This window comes from Protopterus annectens, chromosome 11.part0 (genome assembly GCF_019279795.1).
Source record: "Protopterus annectens isolate FY-2018-M chromosome 11.part0, PAN1.0, whole genome shotgun sequence".
Classification (NCBI taxonomy): Eukaryota; Metazoa; Chordata; order Ceratodontiformes; family Protopteridae; genus Protopterus; species Protopterus annectens.
In genome coordinates, this window is record NC_056745.1 from 831,491,098 (window position 1) to 831,513,632 (window position 22,535).

A 22,535-nucleotide genomic window follows, 5' to 3' on the forward strand; every position below is an offset into this window, starting at 1 on the left:
GTGCACTGAACTCCAAGTTGCAGCCTCTAAGATATCTTTGGTTGGTACTCCTCTGAGGAAGGCTGCTGAAGTGGCTGCTGCTCTGGTGGAATGAGGCCTAATGCTCTTAGGTACTGATTTGCCATGTTGAAAATAGCAGAAACTGATGCAATGGCCTACCCATTTAGAAATAGTCTGTTTTGATAGCCTTTCCTTGTGATCTGCAGCATATCACACAAAGTTGTTCAGTCTTTCTGAAAGCTTTAGTTCTGTCCAAGTAGAAGCGTAACTGTTTGTGTATGTCCAAAGAATGCAGAATTTTCTCACCCTTGTTCTGTGGATTTGGATAAAAGGTAGGCAAGTGAATGGTTTGGTTGAGGGTCACACTGGACACCACCTTAGCCATAAATGTAGGGTTTGACCTCAGAGAAACCCTGCCTGGATGAAAAATGATAAAAGGTTCCACAGCCATGAGGGCTTGTAACTCCGAGACTCGTCTTGCAGAGGTTATTGCTAGGAGCAGAGCTGTTTTGCAGAATAAGAATTTTATATCTGCTGGTGATGCTGTCTCGAAAGGAGGCAGTGTGAGTTTTTCCAAACCATAATTGAGGTCCCAGGCAGGAATTGGTGCTCTCCTTGGAGGCCTAATGTTTTTGGCCCCTCTGAGGTACTGCCTTATTAAAGGATGAGAAAAGATAGGTGGTTCTGTATTGTAATGGGCTGAAATGGCAGAGGCATGAATCTTAATTGATGACAAAGAAAGGCCTTTGTTCAGCATCTCAGTTAGGTATTGTAAAATCTGAGGGATATTTGGTACACACGTGTCAATGCCTCGTTCCTGGTTCCAAGCACAGAATCTCTTCCATTTTTCTGCATAAGATTTTCTGGTACTGGGCCTCCTGGCCTCCAAGATAACATCCATAACAGCTTTTGTAAGAGGAGTGTTCTGAATGGCTACATTATCCGCCATGCTGCCAGATTTAAGGTCCTGAGTTGGCTATGCAGGATCTGATTGTTTTGTTGGGTCAGCAAGTGAGAAGTTTGAGGCAATATCCATGCTGGACCTTGAGACAAGTTCTTTAGGATTGGGTACCAGTGCTGGCATGGTCAGTCTGGTGCAATAAGTATCATTTTTGGCTTCTCTTGTCTGACTTTTAGGAGTACCCTGGGAAGGAGAGGCAGTAGAGGAAAGGCATATACGGTTAGATTTTTCCAGCTGAAGGATAGGACATCCTCTTTTCATGCTTGCTTGTGATAAATCCTTGTGCAAAATCTCTGCAATTGGCAGTTGTGAGGGGAGGCAAATAGATCTATGTCTGGGCATCCCCATTTCTTTGTTATCATGCTGAAGACTTGTGGATCCAGTTTCCATTCGTGGGGATCCATGAGGTTTCTGCTTAGTTCGTCTGCCAGAGTATTTGTTTTTCCTGGCAGGAATTGTGCTTGCAGGTGAACTTGAAAAGCCAATGCTGTGTCCCATAAGGTCATTGCTTGTCTGCAGAGGGGGGTAGGAATGTGTACCACCCTGCTTGTTTATGTACCACATGACCGTAGTATTGTCTGTCTTTATCAGTAGCCGTCCTGGATGAAGCAGGTCCTTGAAAGCTGTCAGGGCATTTTGAACAGCTAGCATCTCTTTTTGATTGATGTGAAGATGTATCTGGTTTGCAGGCCATATGCCCTGAATACATTTTCCTGCCATATGGGCCCCCCCCAGGCATAATATGATGCATCCGTTGTCACGGTCCGTCTGGCTGTGGGTAAACTGAATGGCAGACCCTTGTTGTGGTGACAGACTTCTGCCCACCATCGAAACTCCTGTTGCAAGTGGGGAATGAGTGCAATTACTGTCTCCAGGCTGTGGCAATGCTGAGTCCAAACACTTTTTAGATACCATTGTAGTTTCCTCGTATGCAGTCTGGCATATGGAATTAGTAGAATGCAGGATGCCATGTAAGCCAAGGCCTGCAGGATTTTCCTTGCAGATAAGTGGGTTTTTGTTGCCAAGTTCTTGAAGTAAGAAGTCAGTTGCTTTTGTTTGTCTGGTGTGAGATAAGCCATCTGGGCAGTTGTATTTAAGCTTGCACCCAGGAATATTATCTCTTGAGAGGGCAATAGTTTTGATTTCTTTTCATTTACTGTGCACCCTAGGCCAATTAGTAATCTTTTTACAAACGCCAGATGTTTTAGAAGAATGTCTTTGTTCTCTGCTTGAATTAGGCAGTCGTCCAAGTAGGGATATATTTGAATTCCTCTGTCTGCAAAATGCAATTACTGGTGCCAGGCATTTTGTGAAGACCCTGGGCACAGTAGATAAGCCAAAGAGCAGTGCAGAGAATTGGTAATGCATTGAGCCAGCTATGAATCTGAGGTATCTTCTGCAAGACTGTCTGATTGGGACATGCATGTATGCCTCTTTTAGGTCCAAAGTTACGAGCCAAGCCTTCTTGCTCAGCATGGGCAGTAGTTGCTGTAGAGTCAACATCTTGAATTTTGGAACTTCCAGAAACGTATTTAGTATAGACAGGTCCAGTATTGGTCTCCAGGTTTTGTCCTTTCTTGGTACTAGGAAAAGTCTGGAGTAAAATCCTTGCCCCGCTCTTGTTGTGGTACTTGCTGAATGGCCCTAATGTCCATGAGGGCTGTAAATTGTTTTTGCGCCTCTGCCCATTGATTGTGTGGCAGGTCTGGCATACCTTTTGACCTTGGTAGAGTGTGAAAATGGAACCTGTAGCCTTGGGACACTATGTTTAGGACCCATTTGTCTTGGGTAACCATTTGCCAATTTGATGAAAAAAGTGCTAGTTTTCCCCCTAAGGGGGCTGCCAAAAGACAGGTGCTGGAGTCTGGCAGAGGAAAGTCAGTGGGACTGTTTCCTGTAAGATTGTGATTTGTCTTCTGCTTTTGGAGGTAGGAGCACCCCATTGTTTAGGCCTGTATTAGCCTTGGGGCTGAGATCTGCCTCTGGGATGGCTGTATCTGCCTCTTTGTGGTCTGTCTGACACTGGAAAGGACCAATGTTTAGAAGGCCAGTTCCTGCTAAACCTGGGTGGCTGTACCTGTAAGAAATCCTTAACTGCATGGATTTTGCTTTATCCTCCATTTTTTTCAACACCTTTTCTGCTTTAGTACCAAAGTATCATGCTGTAATGGTGCATCTAATAATTTTGCTTTAACATGATCAGGCAGATTCTGTTCCTTTAACCAAGCATGCCTTCTAATAACAGAACCTGTAACAGCGGCCCTGAAAGAGGCCTCCAGTGAATCATAACCACATTGCAAAGTATGCTTTCCCACTTGTTCAGCTGCATGCAATAAATCCTGCGATTCCTTGTTCTCTGAACATTCAGTATTTGTCAACAATTTCTGTTTAAGCAGTGACATTAAATATTGCTGATATTTAAGCATATGAAACTGATAATTTAAAGCCCATACAGCCAAGGTAGCAGAAGTGTAGACTTTTTTCCCCATCTGTCTAGAGCCCTAGAATTCCTATCAGAGGGGACAGGGGTTTTTTTGCAGTGGAAGCTTTAATGTTTTTGGGTCCCTGAGATATAGTTTCTGGGTCAGCAGCAGGGTTTTTTATAGGAATTTATGAGAATCCGGGACCCTGTAGTATCTGTCTGGCTTAGCAGATGCAGGGGGTAAAGAGTCAGGGGGACAGGCCAGACTCTGAAAATACATCTACAATGTCTAGAACAGGTGGAATTGCAAGGGGTCTGTGCTGAGGAAGTAGCAGAAAGTCTCTGAGCCTTTTCTTAGATTCAGAATAATCTTGGCTCTCCCAGTGGAAATGCTCCCTCATGGTATGCAGGATTTCCCCAAAAGAGTAATCCTCAGGAGGAGAGGCTGAAGGAATGGATTCTTCAGCATCAGAATCCTCACAGGGAAGCATGGAATAATCCTGTTCAGAAGAGGAATCAGAGGAAATAGAAACCTGATCAGAAGAATCATACTCTGTCTCTTGCCTAGGCCTCTTATCAGGAAGGGGATGGGAGCCCCTGATCAAAGTAATTAGGACTTCGGCCATTCTGAGCATCTGTTTTTTAGGCATGGAAATCTGAGTAGGAGAATGCTGTACTTGTTTCTTTGCCTTTAGAGCTGCTTTAGTCTTTGAAGCTGAAGATGGCTTAATGTACAGTTGTGTAGGTCTGAAGACACCCTCAGAAGCCGATGCCTGCTCAGCGGCTCCAGACCCATCTGAGGGAATGATTTCCAAGTGTCCAATATCTTGAGTATCCAGAGGCCCAGTCAGCTCTACATGGGAGTCGGAAGCGGCATGTAGCTCTGAGGTAGCGGGCGCCAGGGGCTGCGAAGGTGCCTCACTGAGAACCGGCGACTGGCCTAGCAGAGGCCTCGTCGGTTTTGGACCTCTGATACCTATCCTTTTCCTTGTCCTTGCATTTTTTGTAAACTACGGTTGTCGGCTGTTCCAACGGCATTATATAATTAAATCTTCGGCCGAAGTAATGAAATGCAAAATCGAACTGACGCTTAATAGTGCGTTGGTTAAATCTATCACAAAACCGACAGCTAGCAACATTGTGATCAGGGCCTAAGTAAGGAATACAGTAAGAGTGAAAATCCTTATGAGGTATTTGCTTCCCACAAGAAATACAATTGTTAACTTTTTCTGACATCGGTCTGGAGCAAAAAAAAAGTTTCCCCAACGGGGTACTTAGCTTTAATGAAGACTTTGGTTCTGAAATTCGAACTTGAAAATCTCAGGAGTCGGTCGACCGGCACTTGTGAACTGCTTTTGCTTCAGGCACTACGCGGCAAAAAAAGACTAAAGAAAATGGTGTCGGCTGCATCTTTTATACCCCTGGTGCACTGACGTCAGGGAAGAGGCGACAGCAACCGATGCCGGACCTAGACTTTGGAATTCTGGCTGACTGAGGGTAGTCTGCCAGCAGGATAACCCAAGAGTAATGACTGCAACAGTGAAACACGATGAACATCTGTGGTGTTGTCTGTCTTTACCAATAGTTGTCCTGGAAGAATGTGGTCTTTGAAGGCTGTCAAGGAATTCTGTACAGCTAACATTTTTTTTCTGGTTCATATGCAGGTGCATTTGTATAGAGTTCCATTTGCCTTGAATGCACTGCCCTGACAAGTGAGCCCATGCATAGCCTGATGTATCTGTTAGGGTTTGGGTGGCAGGGGGTAGAGTGAAAGGAAGCCCCTTGTGGTAGCAGGCCTCTGCCCACCAAAGGAACTCTGTTTATACAAGGAATGATAGGAATAAGAAGTTATGTACCTACCATAACGTTCCATGTTAGTGGTCTTCTCACCTTCTTTCTTGCTGGTTGGGTTCGGAGCTGATCCTCAGCTCCAACTAGGCCATCTTCAAAAGTTCGGGAGCTGCTTACTGGCTCGAGGCCCCCCTATATCCCATGATGCCTGGCGCTAGATACCCAGATCTTGTTTGGTAAACCTAACTACAGACATAATAACAATTATAATAATAACCCAGTAAAACGTAGTAGGATGCCTGAACCTACTGGAGAGACTGATAGTGGAAAGTGGAAGCCAGAGAAGACTCAGCCATTGATAAAAAAAAAACAAACTCTTCTTGGTCTACTAGGATAGGGGGATGGAGGGTGGGACGCAAGAAAGAAGGCGAGAAGAAGACAACTAACATGGAACGTTATGGTAGGTACATAACTTCTTAATGTTAAGTTGTCTATCTCTCCTTCATTCTTGCTGGTTGGGACAGCGTCCCTAGCACCTCAATCCTGGGTGGCTCATCAGAACAGACTCTTCAGAATAGTGGAACTAAAATCAGCTCTTTATCTGGAGGCCACATCCAGTTTATAATGCGAAATGAAGGTTTGTGGATTAGCCCATGTAGCTACCGCACAAATAGTTTCCATTGGTAATCTGGCTTGAAAAGCCACAGAAGTAGCTAGAGCTCTGGTTGAGTGACCTTTGGGTTTAAGCAGGGAGCTCTTTTTTTCTTAACTGATAAATAAAAGTAATAGTAGAAGTCAACCATCTAGATAAGGTGACGTTTGACACCGGTAAGCCTTGTTTTCCCTCAGCATAGGACAGGAACAACTGGTCTGATTTTCTGGTTTGCTTGGTTCTATGCAGGTAAAAGTGTAATTGTCTATGAACGTCCAACTGATGTAACTTGTATTCTGCCTTGTTGGAATGATTTGGAAAGAACACAGGTAGTTCAATGGACTGATTCAAATTATAATCAGAAGTAACCTTTGGAAGAAAGGAAGGGTTAGTCCAAAGAGAAACTCTATCTTTGTGAAAAACTAAGTAAGGAGGACGAACACAAAGAGCCTGAAGTTCAGAAACTCTTCTAGCCGACGTAACTGCAACCAGAAGAAGGGTTTTCCAAGAAAGAAACTTCAAGAAGCTGCTGGTTCAAAGGGGGGCAGTATTAGGGAAGCTAAAATCAAATTTAGATCCCACAGAGGTGGAGAATCTCTTACTGGGGGGCTTGAGTAGAGTGGTCCCTTTAAGAAAGGCTTTACAAAGCTTATGGGACATGATGCTTGAATCAGATAGGCCCATATGAAAATTTGAAATTGCAGCTAGCTGAACTCTAATCGTGGCAGAAGAGGATCCAGTTCGAAAAAGTTCTGATAGAAATTCTAAAACAGAGTGCACAGGGGCTGAAAAATGGTCTATGTTCTTGGTCTCTGCCCATAAGGAAAAACGTTTCCGCTTACTAGCATAAGTTTTTCTAGTGGTGGACTTATGCGAGGATAAGATGATTTCACGCACCGAATGGGAAATGTTAGGAAGCCTGGCTAATGTTGGAAGTGGAGAAACCAAGCTGTGAGCTGGAGAGAATGAAGAGATGGGTGCAGCCCACCCGATTGATGGATCAGGTCATTTGGAATTGGGTCCAGGGCTGCTCCAGAAGGTGATGATGCAGGAAAGGGAACGAAATTTGTCGAGGCCAGTAAGGGGCAATGAGGATCATTTTGCATCCCAATGTGGTAGCCTTCTGAATTAGTTTGGGAATCAGGGGAAATGGAGGGGAATGCATAAAGAAGTCCCTGAGGCCAATCGTGAACTAGAGCATCTCTGGGGAAGTGTCCGGGAAGAGGGAGGAGAGAGAGGAACTTGTCGCACTTGCTGTTGAAGGGGGTGGCAAAAAGGTCGCAGCAAGGCTGACCCCATTTGCGGAAGATTTTGTCTGCCACAGTCTAATTGAGAGACCACTCGTGCGGTATGAGAATTGCTCTGCTCAGCCTGTCCGCTATACTGTTGGACTTCCCAGGGATGTGCATTGCTATCAAAAACCGTTGGGAAGAGATCGCCCACTGCCAAAGTCTGAGTGCTTCTTGACATAAGGGATATGACTTGGTTCCTCCCTGCTTGTTGATGTACAATACCACTGACACATTGTCTGTCTGAATTGCAATAGTCTCGGTGGGAAGAGAGTCCTAAAGAGCTTGCAATGCTAAAAGCACGGCTCTCATCTCCAAGACATTGATATGCAGATGGTACTCGTGAGGCTGCCAGGTGCCTTGGACTGTTCTGCCCTGAAAATGCCCCCCCACCCGATCAGGGAGGCGTCCGTAGTCACCGTAGCTATTGGAGGAGGAAGAACAAATGGTTTGCCCTGGTGTAATGATGGGGAAACCATCCACCAAACAAGCTGGTTTTTGCATGACTGAGTGATCAATATCATGTGAGACAATGGGAGTTGCTGGAAGGACCACTGCGTGAACAGCATCCACTGAAAAATCCTCATGTGAAAATGTGCAAGGGGGACTAGTATTACAGCCGCTGCCATGAGACCCAACGTTTTTAGGATGAATCTGGCCTGAATCCTTTTGCATCCTAATAAGACCTGGACATGCTGTTGAATGGTTAACACTCTGCCTACTGGGAGAGTGGCTGACATGTCCTTTGTGTTTAGGTTTGCACCTATAAAGGTAATAGATTGACAAGGCGACAATGCAGACTTTTCGAAAATTATTGTGATGCCTATAGTGGAGCACGTTTGGATGGTGAAGTCTCTGGCTTGCAGCAGGTGATGCCTGGTAGTTGCAGTAAGGAGCCAGTCATCTAAATATGGAAACACCTGGAATCCTTGCTGTCTCAAGTGAGCAGTGACTTCTGCCAAACATTTGGTGAACACCCTGGGGGCTGTGGTGAGACCAAAGGGCAGAGCGCTGAACTGATAATGACTGGCTCCCAGCTGGAAGCGGAGGAATCTTCTGGAGCGTCTGTGCATTTTGATATGGTAGTACGCGTCCTGAAGATCTATGGAGCACATCCAATTGTCCCGACCCAGAAAGGCTAAAATGGACTGTAGTGTGACCATCCGGAACTTCGTTCTTTGCACAGACCTGTTTAGTCTGCTAAGTTCCAGAATGGGTCTCCAGTCCCCTGTCTTTTTTGGTACCAAAAAGAACCTTGAGTAAATTCCGGATCCGTGTTGGTCTGCTGGGACTGATTGGATGGCTCTTTTCCTTAGCAGTTTTGAAATTTCTTGAACTGCCTGATCCCTTAGATTGGGTGGAACATCTGGAAGGGACTTGTTGGAAAGGAGTGGAGTGTGAAAGAAGGGGATTTTGTAGCCTTCGGATATTAAAGAAAGTACCCATTTGTCTTGTGTTATACTTTGCCAGGCTTTCGGGTACAGCGATAATCTTCCCCCAACTGCCTCCGAAGGTGGACAGTCGGGCAGCACTTCAGGGATGCTGGAAGGGCTTGTCAGAGAAGGATTCTCTTTGGCCCTGATTTTGCGGACCCCCTCTGCCCCTAGGGCAGCGTCTATTGTTCCCTCCTCTTCCCCTGGAGGGGAACTCTCCACATGTGTCAGGCACGGCTCCCTGGGACTTCTGGAACCACATTTTCCCACTCTTCTGACCCTTGGGATATGGTCTTGAAGGAGTGGAAAAACGGACTCCAACGGCAGAGAGAGTCTTGCCTTCCTGCTCACACTTGGTAAGGGCATCCTTCACCTGTGGTCCAAACAGAGCAGAACCATCAAAGGGGGTGTTGTTGAAAGACGCCCTGAAGGGTTCTGCAAAGTTGCGTAGCTGCATCCAAGCATGTCTCCTCAAAGTCACACCTGTGCCTGCAGCCCTACTCGCTCCATCGGCTGCATAAGAGATGAGCTGCATTGAGAAGTTTACTACAGAATTTAGAGTCGCCAGCTGGGAGGCAATCTTAGCCTGAGCCCCCACAGCTGATGCATCTTGAAGGGTATCTCCTAACTCTTTAAGGAGATCCCTTTGAAGGCGGGTAAAATGGCACAAATAGTTCAGAGACCTCATGGAAAAGGTCGCTGAGGAAAACATCTGCTTCCCATATCTGTCCATCGTCCTAGACTCCTTGTTAGGGGGATGGACAGATGAAGTTTCAGCCAACTCCTTTTTAGTGGCCGCTGCTACCACCATGGCATCAACGGGAACACCCTTGGTCAGAAATTGCTTGTCCTAAGGGGCAGTGATGAATTTTGTGGGCCTGCGTGGAGCTGGTTCCATTGTGTCTGGAGCTGACCACGCCTTTCGAGCCACCACCGACATCAGTGGATCGAAAGACGGAGACACCCAGGAGGTGGAGGGTCGGGAACCAAACGAGTCCAGGAATACACACTCATCCTCGGAAGGGTTAAGGGTAGTCCAGTTCCCCCTCTGCCTAAGGATTTCAAGGATGTCTGAGAAGGAGACGTCCTCAGAGGGGGATCTCGGGGACCCTTCCGACTCCTCCAAGTCAGTATCTGAAGTGACAGACTCAGGTGAGTCTACATGCTTCCTCTTACATTTCCTCTTTCAAGGGGGCTCCTCTGAATGAACGGGGGAGGCCTCGGAAGAGGAAGATGCACCCAATGGGGTGCCCTGGAGCACTTGTTCCCCACGCTTGGGGTCTGGAGGAGGGGCAGAGGCAGGAGCAGGCACCATGGGGGGGAGGAGCCGATGGGGCTGATCGTGAGGCTGACTCAGATGCCAGCACACTCCTCATGAACTCAAAGGCACCCCTTCCCGATACCGGAGAAGGCTCCAGCTCCGAAGAGACCGGAATCCTTCCCGGCACCGAGAGAGATGGCTCCGAAGCCAATGTAGGAGCCGAACTCACCTGCGCCGAAGCTCCGAGAGGGAGAACGGGGTCGGACAATGGTCCTATGCCACTCGCCTCCTCAGAGCCGACAAGAGAGTCCCGGGCGCACAGATCCCTCCAAGGACGGCACCATGGAAGAGATCGGAGCCGATGACGGAACTGAAAGGTGAGGTATCGGTGCCGACGGACCCACGGTTCCGGCCCCAGCATGCTCCAGCTCCGAACTCAAGGGATGAGTCGAAGGAGGAACTACTGTATAAACAGGTAGAGCCAAACCCCGATGAGGGGGACTGGATAGCATTCTGGCCAGGGCTTGTGACTTTAAAAGCCTGCTCACCACTCTCTCCAAATCATGGTCAGATAGCCTAGATGACCGAGAAGAGTGGGATCGATGACTCCGCTCAGATTGCAATAAGGGAGACCCTGGAGCAGAGTGTACTGACTCCAAGGATGGTGACCTGGAGCATTTTCGACTCACTGAAGGTTCCGACGGGAGGGTCGGAGCCGACTGGGAAATAGGTACTTCGGCTCCAGCCAGAGCCGAAGTTGACATAGAGATAGGTACTTTGGTTCCAGCTGGAACCGAAGTTGAATCAGAAGCCATACACGGTGACGGCTCCGAGCCGACGGCTTTGATGGCCTAGAAGGTTTCACTGAGTCTTTGCCGGTGATCCTTCAGGTTTAAGCAACCCCCTAAGGATAAGCTTATTGCTACGCTCCTGCAGGACTCTTGGACTAAAGGCGTGACACACCGAACAAGAGTCCTGCAGGTGTAGGGAGCCCAAGCAGTAGACAAGAAGTGTGACCATCTGTCAGTGACATTTTCTGACAGCATGAGTCACACTTCTTGAATCCTGACAATTTATTGTCTTTAGACATTCCTGCAAAGGAAAAGCACAATACTAATAGAGTACTAAGGGGGAACTGGTAACTAGAAAAAACACAGTCCACACAAGTTACCACACCCAAACAGCACACACACAAAAATAGTACAAGATAGCCTAAAACTAACCTACAAATACTACAATTTTATAGAAAGAATTTACAATGTTAAAGATAAGCCTCTAACTAAAACGGCCTACCCTAAAGGAAGGGGGAAAAAATACTCTCCAATAAGAAAACAAGTTTTCAAGGGGGGGGGGTTAAACACTAGGAATACCTACAACTATGAAAAAACAGTAAATATTTAAACCAATAATATACAATAAACCCTAATATATAGTAATAAAGTGAAAAATATATGACCTGAGCCAGTAAACACAACCTCGTAGCGAAAGCGTTAAACGAGATCTGGGTATCTAGCACCAGGCATCATGGGATATAGGGGGGCCTCGAGCCAGTAAGCAGCTCTCGAGCTTTTGAAGATGGCCGAGTCGGAGCAGAGGATCGGGTCCGAACCCAACCAGCAAAAATGAAGGCGAGATAGACAACTTAACATTCATTGATCCCAGGTCCTGCGAATGTTGACACCATAGGCTTTTTAGATACCACTGTAGTTTCCTCATATGCAGTCTTGCATATGGAATTAGTAGAATGACACCATGAACCCCAGGGCTTGCAGATAGCTGGGTCTTTGCGGCCAATAGTTTGAAGTAGGCTGTCAAATAAACTTGTTTCTCTGGAGTGAGGAAAGCCATCTGGGAAGTTGTGTTCAAGCTTGCTCCCAGGAATACAATCTACTGGCAGGGTACTAGGTGAGATTTCTTTTCATTTATGGTGTACCCCTGTGAGGTCAGAAGTTTCATTACGAATGCAAGATGTTTTAATAGCAAGTCCTGGCTTTCTGCCTGAATCAGACAATCATCCAAGTATGGGTATATTTGAATATTTCTCTGCCTGCAAAATGCAATGGCTGGAGCTAGACACTTTGTGAATACCCTGGGAACAGTAGATAAGCCAAAGGGAAGTGCGGAGAACTGATAGTGCATGGAGCCTGCCTTGAAGCGTAGGTATTTCCTGCAAGCGTCCCTTATTGAAATGTGCAGGTAAGCTTCCTTTAAGTCTAAGATTGCCAACCAGGCATCTTTGCCTAGCATAGGAAGCAGCTGTTGAAGTGTTAGCATTTTGAATTTTGGGATTACCAGAAAAGTGTTCATAATAGAGAGAACCAGGAATGGATGCCAGGAGCGGTCGTTTCTGGGTACCAGAAAAAGTCTTGAATAAAAACCTTGTCCCCTTTGTTCTGCTGGGACAGGTTGAATAGACCAGATACTTACACAGAACCTGCTGTTGGGCCTCTGCCCACTGATTTGGGGGTAGGTCTGGCCAACTGTTTGGGGTTGGTAGGGTGTGGAAATGGAATCTGTATCCTTGGGAAACTATATTCAAAACCCATTTGTCCTGGTTAATGAGTTCCCAGTTTTTTGCATGCAGGGCGAGCCTTCCTCCTAAGGGAGCAGGCAGTTGAGCAGGGCTTGGAAGGGTTAAGGTTAAGTCATTATGCCATTTTTCCATAGGGGGGTGGCTTACTACACCCTAATTTGGAAGTGGGAGCCCCCCACTGCTTAGGCCTGTGCGTAGCCTGAGACTGTAAACCAAGGTGGTCTGCTGTTCCTGGGTTTGGACTGAGATCATCTGGAAAAGACTGGAAAGGACTAATACTTTGAAGGACAATGTCTACTAAATCTGGGAAGCTGTACTTGTAGGAAATCTAACAGTTTGCATAGATTTAGCTTTTTCCTCCAGCCTTTTGAAGACTGCTTCTGCTTTGTTGCCAAACAGGCAGTCTTGGTTTAAGGGAGCAACCAGTAATTTAGCTTTAACATGATATGGTAAGTTTTGCTCCTTAAGCCAGGCATCCCTTCTAAGTGCAGACCCAGTGCAAGATGCTTCTAAAGAGTCAAAACCACATTGCAAAGTATGTTTACCAACTTGTTCTGCAGAATGCATTAAATTTGGTAATTCTTGTGTTCAGCAGTCAGGAATCAACATAATTTTCTGTTTAAGCAGTCCCATAATATGAAACTGGCAATTTAAAGCCCTAATGGCCAAAGTAGCATAAGTGTATACCTTCTTACCCCATCTGTCCAAGGCTCTAGAATCTCTATCAGGAGTAGTAGGATGTTTGGCAGCAGTAGCCTTAATGCCTTTTGGTCCTTGGGAAATGGTCTCTGGATCCACAGAAGGATTCTTGAAGAACTTGTGAGAGTCAGGTACTCCTGTAATAACTGCCAGGTTTTCTGGGAGCTGGAGGTAAAGTGTCTGAGGAAAGGCTAGATTCCAAGAAAGCATCATCTACAATGTCCAAAACAGGAGGGATAGCTAAAGGCCTGTGTTGAGGAGGGAGGAAGAATTCCCTAAGCCTCTTTTTGGAGTCAGAGTAATCCTGGCTTTTCCAGAAGAAATGCTCCCCAAGAGTGTGCAAGGTTTCAACAAAAGAAAAGTCTTCTGGAGGGGAAGCAGAGGGAATGGAATCCTCTGCATCAGAATCCTCATTGATAGATAAGGGCAAATACTGGTAATCAGAAGGAACAGAAATATCAGATTCCTGACCAGAAGAATCAGAAGGAAAATCAGTTCTAGGTCTCAGAGGGGGAAGGCTGGCTTCCCCTAACTAATGTAATAAGGTCTTCAGTCATTCTAAGCATTTGTTTTTTAGGCATATGGGCCTGAGCATGCTGTTTGGACTTCGGTTTTCTATGCATGGTGCGAGTTTTAGGCCTGGATGAGGAAGACGGCGTAGGTTTAAAATACAGTCTGTAGGCCTGAATACACCCTCAGAAGCCGGTGCCTGCACAGCAGCTCCGAACCCATCCAAGGTAGAGACATCCGCATGTTCCACAGTCGAAAAAGCATCTTGCGGCATACTTGACTCTGAATGGGTCTCAGTAGAGGCCTGCAAATCTGAAGTAGTGGGTATTAGGGGCTGAGAAAGTACCTCACTGAGTACCGGCGGACTGGCGACTAGCTTAACGGAAGTGTCGTCAGCAGTTTTGGACCTATGCAGTCTATCCTTAAATTTTTTTCAGAAGATCGATGGCCGGATGGCTTAACCAAGTCATTTTGGAGTACGGATACCAAGTACCAAAATAATCTGCTGCAAAGATAGCCCAACAAATAGTTTGGGGGTTGAACAAGGCACAAAACCAACAGCAAGGGCCGTCGTAGTCTGGGCCTAAACAGGGAATGCAGTACGAATGAAATCTTTATGAGGTATTTGCTTTCCACAGTTAAGACAATTGTTAACTTTTACGGACATCGGTTGGAGCAAGAAAAAAGATCCCCAATGGAGTAATATCTTTTTTTTGAAGACTTCAGTTCTGAAACTCTTGTTGTTGTCTTTTTGGCTTTTCCCGGTTAGGGGTCGCCACAGCAGAAGTCCGGTCCGCTAATGATTGGCAGTAGATTTTTATGGTGCCAAGTTGCCAGCCCGACGCCCAACCTACAGCGAAGGCACTCCCATTCACGCACGTCTTTCGGAGGCCACTTGACCACTGAAACTCAAACGAAAATTTCAGGGGTCAGCCGACCAACATTTGCAAACTGCTTCTGCTTTGGGCACCGCACGGCAAAAAAGTGATGTAATGGCGTCGGCTGCATGTTTTATACCCCTGACGTCATGGAAGAAGAGACAGCATCCAATGCAGGAATCCAAGACTCTGGTATTCAGGCCGGCTGAGGGCTACCTGCAAGCAGATAACCCAAATGTGATGACTGCAACAGTGAAACACAAAGAACATCTGGTCTCTAAGCATCACCTTTGTTTGGCACTAAACATCCTAGAGTACAAAACCCTTCCTGACTTGAAGGAGGAACTCGTTCCATCACTCCCTGGAACAGCATGTAAGAAAGGACAGGCAAAGTCTGGTCTTGTGGATAAGGAATAACCCCTGGCAAGAAGGAATATCTTTTCACTGAAATATTAACCTAGGTGAATCATCTTCAGAACTCATTTGTCTGAAACTGTTGCCAAAGAGAAAAGGGACTCCCCCAGGGTGGGAGGAGAGAACAAGGTCTCAAATAGTCAACCTGTCTCAATGGACTGTACTTGCATTTGGGAGCTCCTGAATTCTTTTCGGAATACCCTTGCCATGATGCTAAAATTGGATGAGGGTTAGAAAATCCCTTAGAAATTTTTGAAAAAGAGGACAGGAAAAATAAAGAAGCCCTGATTTAACTTACCTCTTTCACCACACTTTCTGATCACCTCCAAAGGAAAGGAACCTGTTGTAATTCCAGTACAGACTGCATTTCTGTGAATTGCTGCAAAGGTGATGGATCTGGTTGTGAGCAGAGTTGGAATCTATTCCAAACTGATTACACTTTTTGCAACTTAATTTGCACTGTGCTGTATTTATACATTTGCTTATTATTTATATTGGTGATGTATTCCCACCACCCTACAGTACAGTTGTGTACACTTACCATAAATGTAGATGTTAGAGTGTATTCACTGTTGCAGTCATTGCCCTCAGTTGGCCTGAATAAGAAAGTCTTGGGTCCTGTGTCGGTTGCTGTCTCCTCTTCCATGAAGTCAGGTCATCAGGGGTATAAAACATGCAGCCAACGCCATTTTATTCAGTTTTTCTTGCCCCAGATGTCAGGTGCCCCCCCAAATGGGGAGCATATACATATACATATATATATATATATATACATATATATATATATATATATATATATATATATATAACAGTAAATGTATAAATGCACTTTTAGAAACAAACTTTACCTTCAACTAAAAGTAAATACGCCACAAAGGTCTTTGAGTATAGTGAAGGAAAGAAAAGGTACAGAAAGGGAGATGGCTGGTGGGTAACCCGGACTGCAACAATGAATACACTCAAACATCTACATTTATGGTAAGCGTACAGAACTGTACTATGTTCTTCGTGTTTCACTGTTGCAGTCATTACATTTGGGTAGAATCTAGAATCCCAAAGCTATGGATGGGAGGATGGAACTAAACAGCATTAGGAGCGGCTATAAGGCCCTGCAGGACTGCAGTGGCAAAGCCTGCCCTGGATTTGGAGAAGAGAGATAAATAACACTTTGTGAAGGTATGAACAGAGCTCCAAGTAGCAGCTTCTAGAATGCCTTTGGTTGGGAGCCCTCTGAGAAAAGCTGCTGAAGTAGAGGCAGCCCTGGTGGAATGTGATCTGATCCCCTTGGGCACAGGTTAACCATGGTGTAAATAGCAGAAACAAATGCAGTGGCTTATCCATTTAGAAAAAGTCTGCTTTGATATAGCTTTCCCCTCTGATCCTGCAGCAAATGTTACCAATAGTTGCTCAGACCTTCTTAGAGATTTGGTCCTATTTAAGTAGGATCTAAGTTGTCTGTGCACATCCAGAATGCAGAATCCTCTCCCCCTTGTTCTGCGGATTTGGGTAAAATGTTGGCAGGTGAATGGTCTGGTTAAGAGCCACACTGGATACCACCTTAGGCATAAAAGAAGGATTGGTCCTGAGGGACACCCTGTCCAGGTAAAATATAATAAAATGCTCCACTGCCATGAGAGCCTGTAGTTCTGAAACCCTTCTTGCTGAAGTGACTGCCAAAAGAAAAGCTGTTTTCCAAGATAAAAATTTTATATCCACAGTAGCTGCTGGTTCAAAAGGAGGCAGGGTGAGTTTTTCCAGCACAAAACTGAGGTCCCATGCAGGAGTTGGTGCTCTTCTGGGAGGCCTTACATTTTTGACCCCTCTAAGATACTGTTTAAGCAGTGGATGAGAAAAGAGGGGAGGCTCGGTGTTGTAATGAGTTGAGATGGCAGAGGCATGGATTTTTATTGAAGAAAAAGATAGGCCCTTGTCAAGCATCTCAGTCAAATATTGTAAAATCTGAGGAATATTGGACTTTCCTGTGTCTATTCCTTGTGTTTGGTTCCAAGCACAAAATCTCTTCCATTTATCAGCATAAGATTTTCTAGTACTAGGCCTTCTGGCTTCCAAAATGACATCCATCACAGATTTACTGAGAGGTGGTGTTTGAATAATTAGTTGATTAGCCATGCTGCAAGATTCAGAGTTTGGAGCGGAGTGTGCAGAATTTGATAGTTCTGCTGAGACAGTAGATGAGGTATTTGAGGCAAGTACCATGGAAGAAGGTGAGACAAATTCCTTAGAAGCGGGTACCAGTGCTGGCGAGGCCAGTCCGGAGCAATTAGGATAATTTTTTTTTCCTGTCTGACTTTTAGTAAGACTTTGGAGAGCAGAGGCAGAGGGAGAAAGGCATAGACTGATAGGCTTTTCCAGCTGAAGGATAGAGCATTCACTTTCCATGCTTTTTGTGATGAGTTCTTGTGCAGAATTTGTCCAACTGATAATTTTGGGGAGAGGCAAATAGATCCATGTCTGGGCTCCCCCATTTCTGTGTTAACATGCTGAAGATTTGTGGATCCAGTTTCCATTCGTGCGAGTCCATAAGATTTCTTCTTAGGTCATCTGCCAGAGTATTTTGCTTTCCTGGCAGGAATTGAGCTTGAAGATGTATTTGTAAGTCAAGGCTGTGTTCCACAAAGCCATGGCTAGTCTGCAAAGGGGATAGGAATGTGTACCCCCCTGCTTGTTTATGTACCACATAACTGTGGTCTTGTCCGTCTTTATCAGTAGTTGTCCTGGATGAAGTAAGTCCTTGAAGGCTGTCAGAGCATTCTGAACAGCTAGCATCTCTTTCTGGTTGACATGCAGATGCATTTGGTTTGGGCTCCATTTGCCCTGAATGCATCTCCCTGCCAGATGGGCCCCCCCCCCCAAGCATAGTCTGATGCGTCTGCAGTTAGGGTGGCAGGGGGTAGAGTGAATGACAGTCCCTTGTTTTGGTGACATGTCTCTGCCCACCAAAGAAACTCCTGTTGTAGGCAGGGAATGACAGGAATCATTGTTTCCAGGCTGTGACAATGTTGACTCCATAAACTTTTTAGGTACCACTGAAGTTTCCTCACATACAGTCTCACACATGGAATTAGTAGAATGCAGGATGCCATGAACCCCAAAGCCTGCAGAATTTGTCTTGCAGATAACTGGGTTTTTGTTGCCATTTGTTTGAAATATGTTGCCAGTTGCCTTTGGCGTGAGGCAAGCCATCTGGGCAGTTGTATTCAAGCTTGCACCCAGGAATGTAATTATTTGTGAGGGTACCAGTTGTGATTTCTTTTCATTTCATTTATGGTGTACCCTAGGCATGCTAGAAGCCTTTTCACAAATGCCAGATGTTGAAGAGTGTCCTTGTCCTCTGCTTGAATGAGACAATAGTCCAGATAAGGATAAATTTGAATGCTGCTTTGTCTGCAGAATGCAATAACTGGTGTCAGGCACTGTAAAGACCCTGAGCGCAGTAGATAAGCCAAAGGGCAGTGCAGTGAATTGGTAATGCAAAAAACCTGCTTTGAAGCGGAGGTATCTTCTGCATGATTCCCTTATTGGGATATGCAGGTATGCCTCTTTTACGTCTAGAGTTACTAACCAAGCATTCCTGCCTAGCGTTGGCAGTAGCTGTTGTAAAGTCAGCATTTTGAAGTTTGGAATGTCCAGGAATGTGTTCAGAATCGATAAGTCCAGTATTGGACTCCAAGAATTGTCTTTTCTGGGTATCAGGAAAAGTCTTGAATAAAAACCTTGTCCTTTTTCTTTTTCTGGTACTGCTTGAATAGCCCCCATATTCATGAGGGACATGACTTGTTTCTGGGCCTCTGCCCACTGGTTTTGTGGCAGATACGGCCATCCATTTGGCAAAGTATGGAAATGAAATCTGTACTCCTGGGATACTATGTTTAATACCCACTTGTCCTGGGTAATTAACTGCCAATTTTGAGCATGAAGTGCTAGTTTTCCCCCCAAGGGGGCTGCCAAAAGAGAAGTGCTTGGTGCTGGTAGAGGAAAGTCATTGAGACTGCTTACTGTAGGGTTGTGCTTTGTTTCCTCCAGATTTGGAGGTGGAGGAACCCCATTGCTTTGATCTGTAAGAACCCTGTGATTGCTATCTGGAGCCTTTTGAGTGCCTGGATTTGCCCTGAGTGGCGCTGTTGGACATAGGAAAGGACCATTTTTAGTAGGCCAATGCCTACTGAACCTGGGTGGCTGCACTTGCAAGAAATCTTTTACAGTTTGCATAGATTTCGCTTTGTCTTCCATTTTCTTTAAAACCACTTCCGCCTTATTCCCAGAGTATCATGCTGCACAGGTGCATCCAACAATTTAGCTTTAACATGATCAGGCAGATTTTGCTCCTTGAGCCAGGCATGCTTTCTAATCACAGATCCAGTAACGGCGGCCCTACAAGTGGCCTCCAAGGAATCAAAACCACATTGCAAAGTATGCTTTCCAACCTGTTCTGCTGAATGCAATAAAACTCCACACAATCAGAAATCAACATCATTTTCTGTTTCCGTAAGCCCATACCATGCTGTTAATATTTAAGCATATGAAACTGGCAGTTTAAAGCACCGATTGCCAAGGTTGCAGATGTATAAACCTTCTTACCCCATCTATCCAGCGCCCTGGAATCTCTATCAGAAGGGGTAGGATTTTTGGCTGTAGAGGCCTTTACACCCTTGGGACCCTGAGAAATAGTCTCAGGATCAGCAGCAGGATTTTTGAAAAGAAATTTGTGGGTGTCAGGAACCCTGTAATATCTGTCTGGCTTACGAGGAGCTGGAGGCAGGGAATCAGGAGCCATGCTCGATTCCAAGAACACATCAACAATGTCTAATACAGGAGGTATTGCCAAAGGCCTATGCTGAGGAAGGAGGAGGAAATCCCTAAGCCTCTTTTTTGATTCAGAGAAGTCCTGACTCTCCCAGTGAAAATGTTCCCTAAAGTATGCAAAGTCACTCCAAAAGAGTAATCCTCAGGAGATGCAGATGGGATGGATTCCTCTGCATCAGACTCCTCATAGGTTGGAACAGAAAAATCTTGATCAGAAGAAATGGAAATCTGATCTGAAGATTCATAATCAGTGTCTTGCCTAGGCCTCTTAGCAGGAGGGGGGGGGGGTTGGGAACCCCTGATCAAGGCAATTAAATCCTCAGCCATTTTGATCATCTGTTTTTTAGGCATAGGGGCCTGAGCACGTGGCTCATGCACCGGTTTTTTAGACATAGAAATAGTTTTTGACCTTGTTTTTGTTGCTGGTGTCGGTTTAATATAAAAATGTTGAGGTGTAAAAAGCCGGTGCCTGCTCAGCAGCTCCGGACCCGAGACATCCGCGGGTTCAATACTCAGAATCTCACGTTATAGCAGACTCCGAATGGGTCTCGGTAGAGACCTGCGACTCAAAAGTAGCGGGTATCAGGGGCTGTGAAAGCACCTGAGTACCGGCGACTGGTTTAGGAGAAGCTTTGTCGTTGGTTTTCGACCTGGACGGTCTGTGTCTGTCTTTTTCTTTGTGTTTTTTATGAACTCCGGTAGCCGGATTGCTAACCGACGACATTTCAGGATTATTTAGAAGAAAAAATACAGACACTTAGTGCGTTGGTTAAATCTAGCACAAAACTGACAGCAAGGTACGTTGTGATCAGGGCCTAGGCAAGGAATACAGTACAAATGAAAATCCTTATGAGGTATTTGCTTCCCACAAGTAATGCAATTATTAACTTTTACTGACATCGGTAAGGAGCAAGAAAAAGTTTCCCCAATGGGGTACTTAGCTTTAGTTTGAAGACTTCGGTTCTGAAACTTGAATACAAAAATTTCAGGAGTCGGCCGACCAGCACTTGCAAACTGCTTCTGCTTCAGGCACCGCGCGGCAAGAAAGACTGAATAAAATGGCATCGGCTACATGTTTTATACCCCTGATGACCTGACGTCATGGAAGAGGAGACAGCAACCGATGCAGGACCCAAGGCTTTGTTACTCAAGCCGACTGAGGGCAACCTGCCAGCAGATTACCCAAATGTAATGACTGCAACAGTGAAACACGAAGAACATCTCTGTTGGTATCTTGTTCTTATACTTCGTGACTTTGCAGTTGCCCGCGTCTACTGTAAATGTCGTCTGGAACACTGTCCCCAGTCTAGTGTCATTAGCTCATTTTATCTATTAGAGAGAGAAAAAGTACAGTTGTGTACACTTACCATAAATATAGATGTTCAAGTGTATTCACTGTTGAAGTCATTACATTTGGGTAAGCTGCTTGCAGGTTGCCCTCAGTCAGCCTGATTAACAGTCTTGGGTCCTGCGTCGGTTGCTGTCCCTTCTTTCATGATGACAGGTCGTCAGGGGTATAAAACATGCAGCCGACGCAATTACATCAGTTTTTTTTGCCCGAGATATCAGGTGCCCCCCCTAATGGGGAGCGAATAAACATAAAAACGCAAAGGTATACCTCCAACAAAAAGCAAATACACCAAAAAGGCTTTTAAGCATAGTAAAGGAAGGAAGAGGTATAGCAAGAAGAATTGGGGGGCTGGAGGGAGGGTAACCAGAACTGCAACAGTGAATACACTCGAACATCTACATTTATGGTAAATGTACACAACTGTACTATGTTCTTCATGTTTCACTGTTGCAGTCATTACATTTGCGTAGATTCCCAAAGCTATGGTTGGGAGGAGGAGTTTATATAGCATTAGGGCCAGCTACAAGGCCCTGCAAGACTGCAGTTGCAAAGCCAGCACTGAATTTAGAGAAAATTGGCAAATAATAATGCTTGGTGAAAGTATGCACAGAACTCCAGGTAGCAGCTTCTAGGATGTCCCTGGTAGGAACACCTCTGAGGAAGGCTGCAGAAGTAGATGCAGCCTGGTGGAGTGAGATCTGATCCCCTGGGGGATAGGTTTTCCATGGTGCTTATAGCAGAAATGAATGCTTTGGCTTATCCATTTAGAAATTGTTTTGAAATAGCCTTCCCCTCTGCCCCTGTAGCAAATGCTACCAGCAGTTCAGATTTTCTTCGAAGTTTAGTCCTGTCCAAGTAGAGTCTAAGTTGTCTGTGCACATCCAAGGAATGCAGAATCCATTCCCCTTTGTTCTGTGGATTGGGAAAGAAGGTTGGCAAATGAATGGACTGATTAAGAGCCACATTGGATACCACTTTGGGCATGAAGGATGGATTGGTCCTGAGTGACACCCTGTCCGCCTGAAAGATAATGAAAGGCTCCACTGCCATAAGGGCCTGTAATTCAGATATCCTTCTAGCTGAAGTGATTGCTAAAAGCAAAGCTGTTTTCCAAGAATGGAATTTTAAGTCTGCACTAGCAGCTGGCTCGAAAGAAGGTAGAGTGAGTTTCTCCAATACAAAGTTAAGGTCCCGAGCAGGGATCGGAGTTCTCCTGGGTCGTCTCAAGCTTTTGGCTCCTCTGAGGTACTGCTTGAGCAGAGGATGATAGAAGAGGGGAGGTTCTGTGTTATGAGCTGAAATGGCTGAGGTGTGAATTTTAATGGAGGAAAAAGACAGGCCCTTGTGAAGCATCTCAGTTAAGTATTGCAAAATCTGAGGTAAATTGGGCACTGCTGTGCTCATCCCTTGAGATTGGCTCCAGGCACAGAATCGTTTCCATTTTTCAGCATAAGATTTCTAGTACTAGGTCTCCTTGCCTCTAAGATGACATCCATCAAAGGTTTGTAGAGGGATGA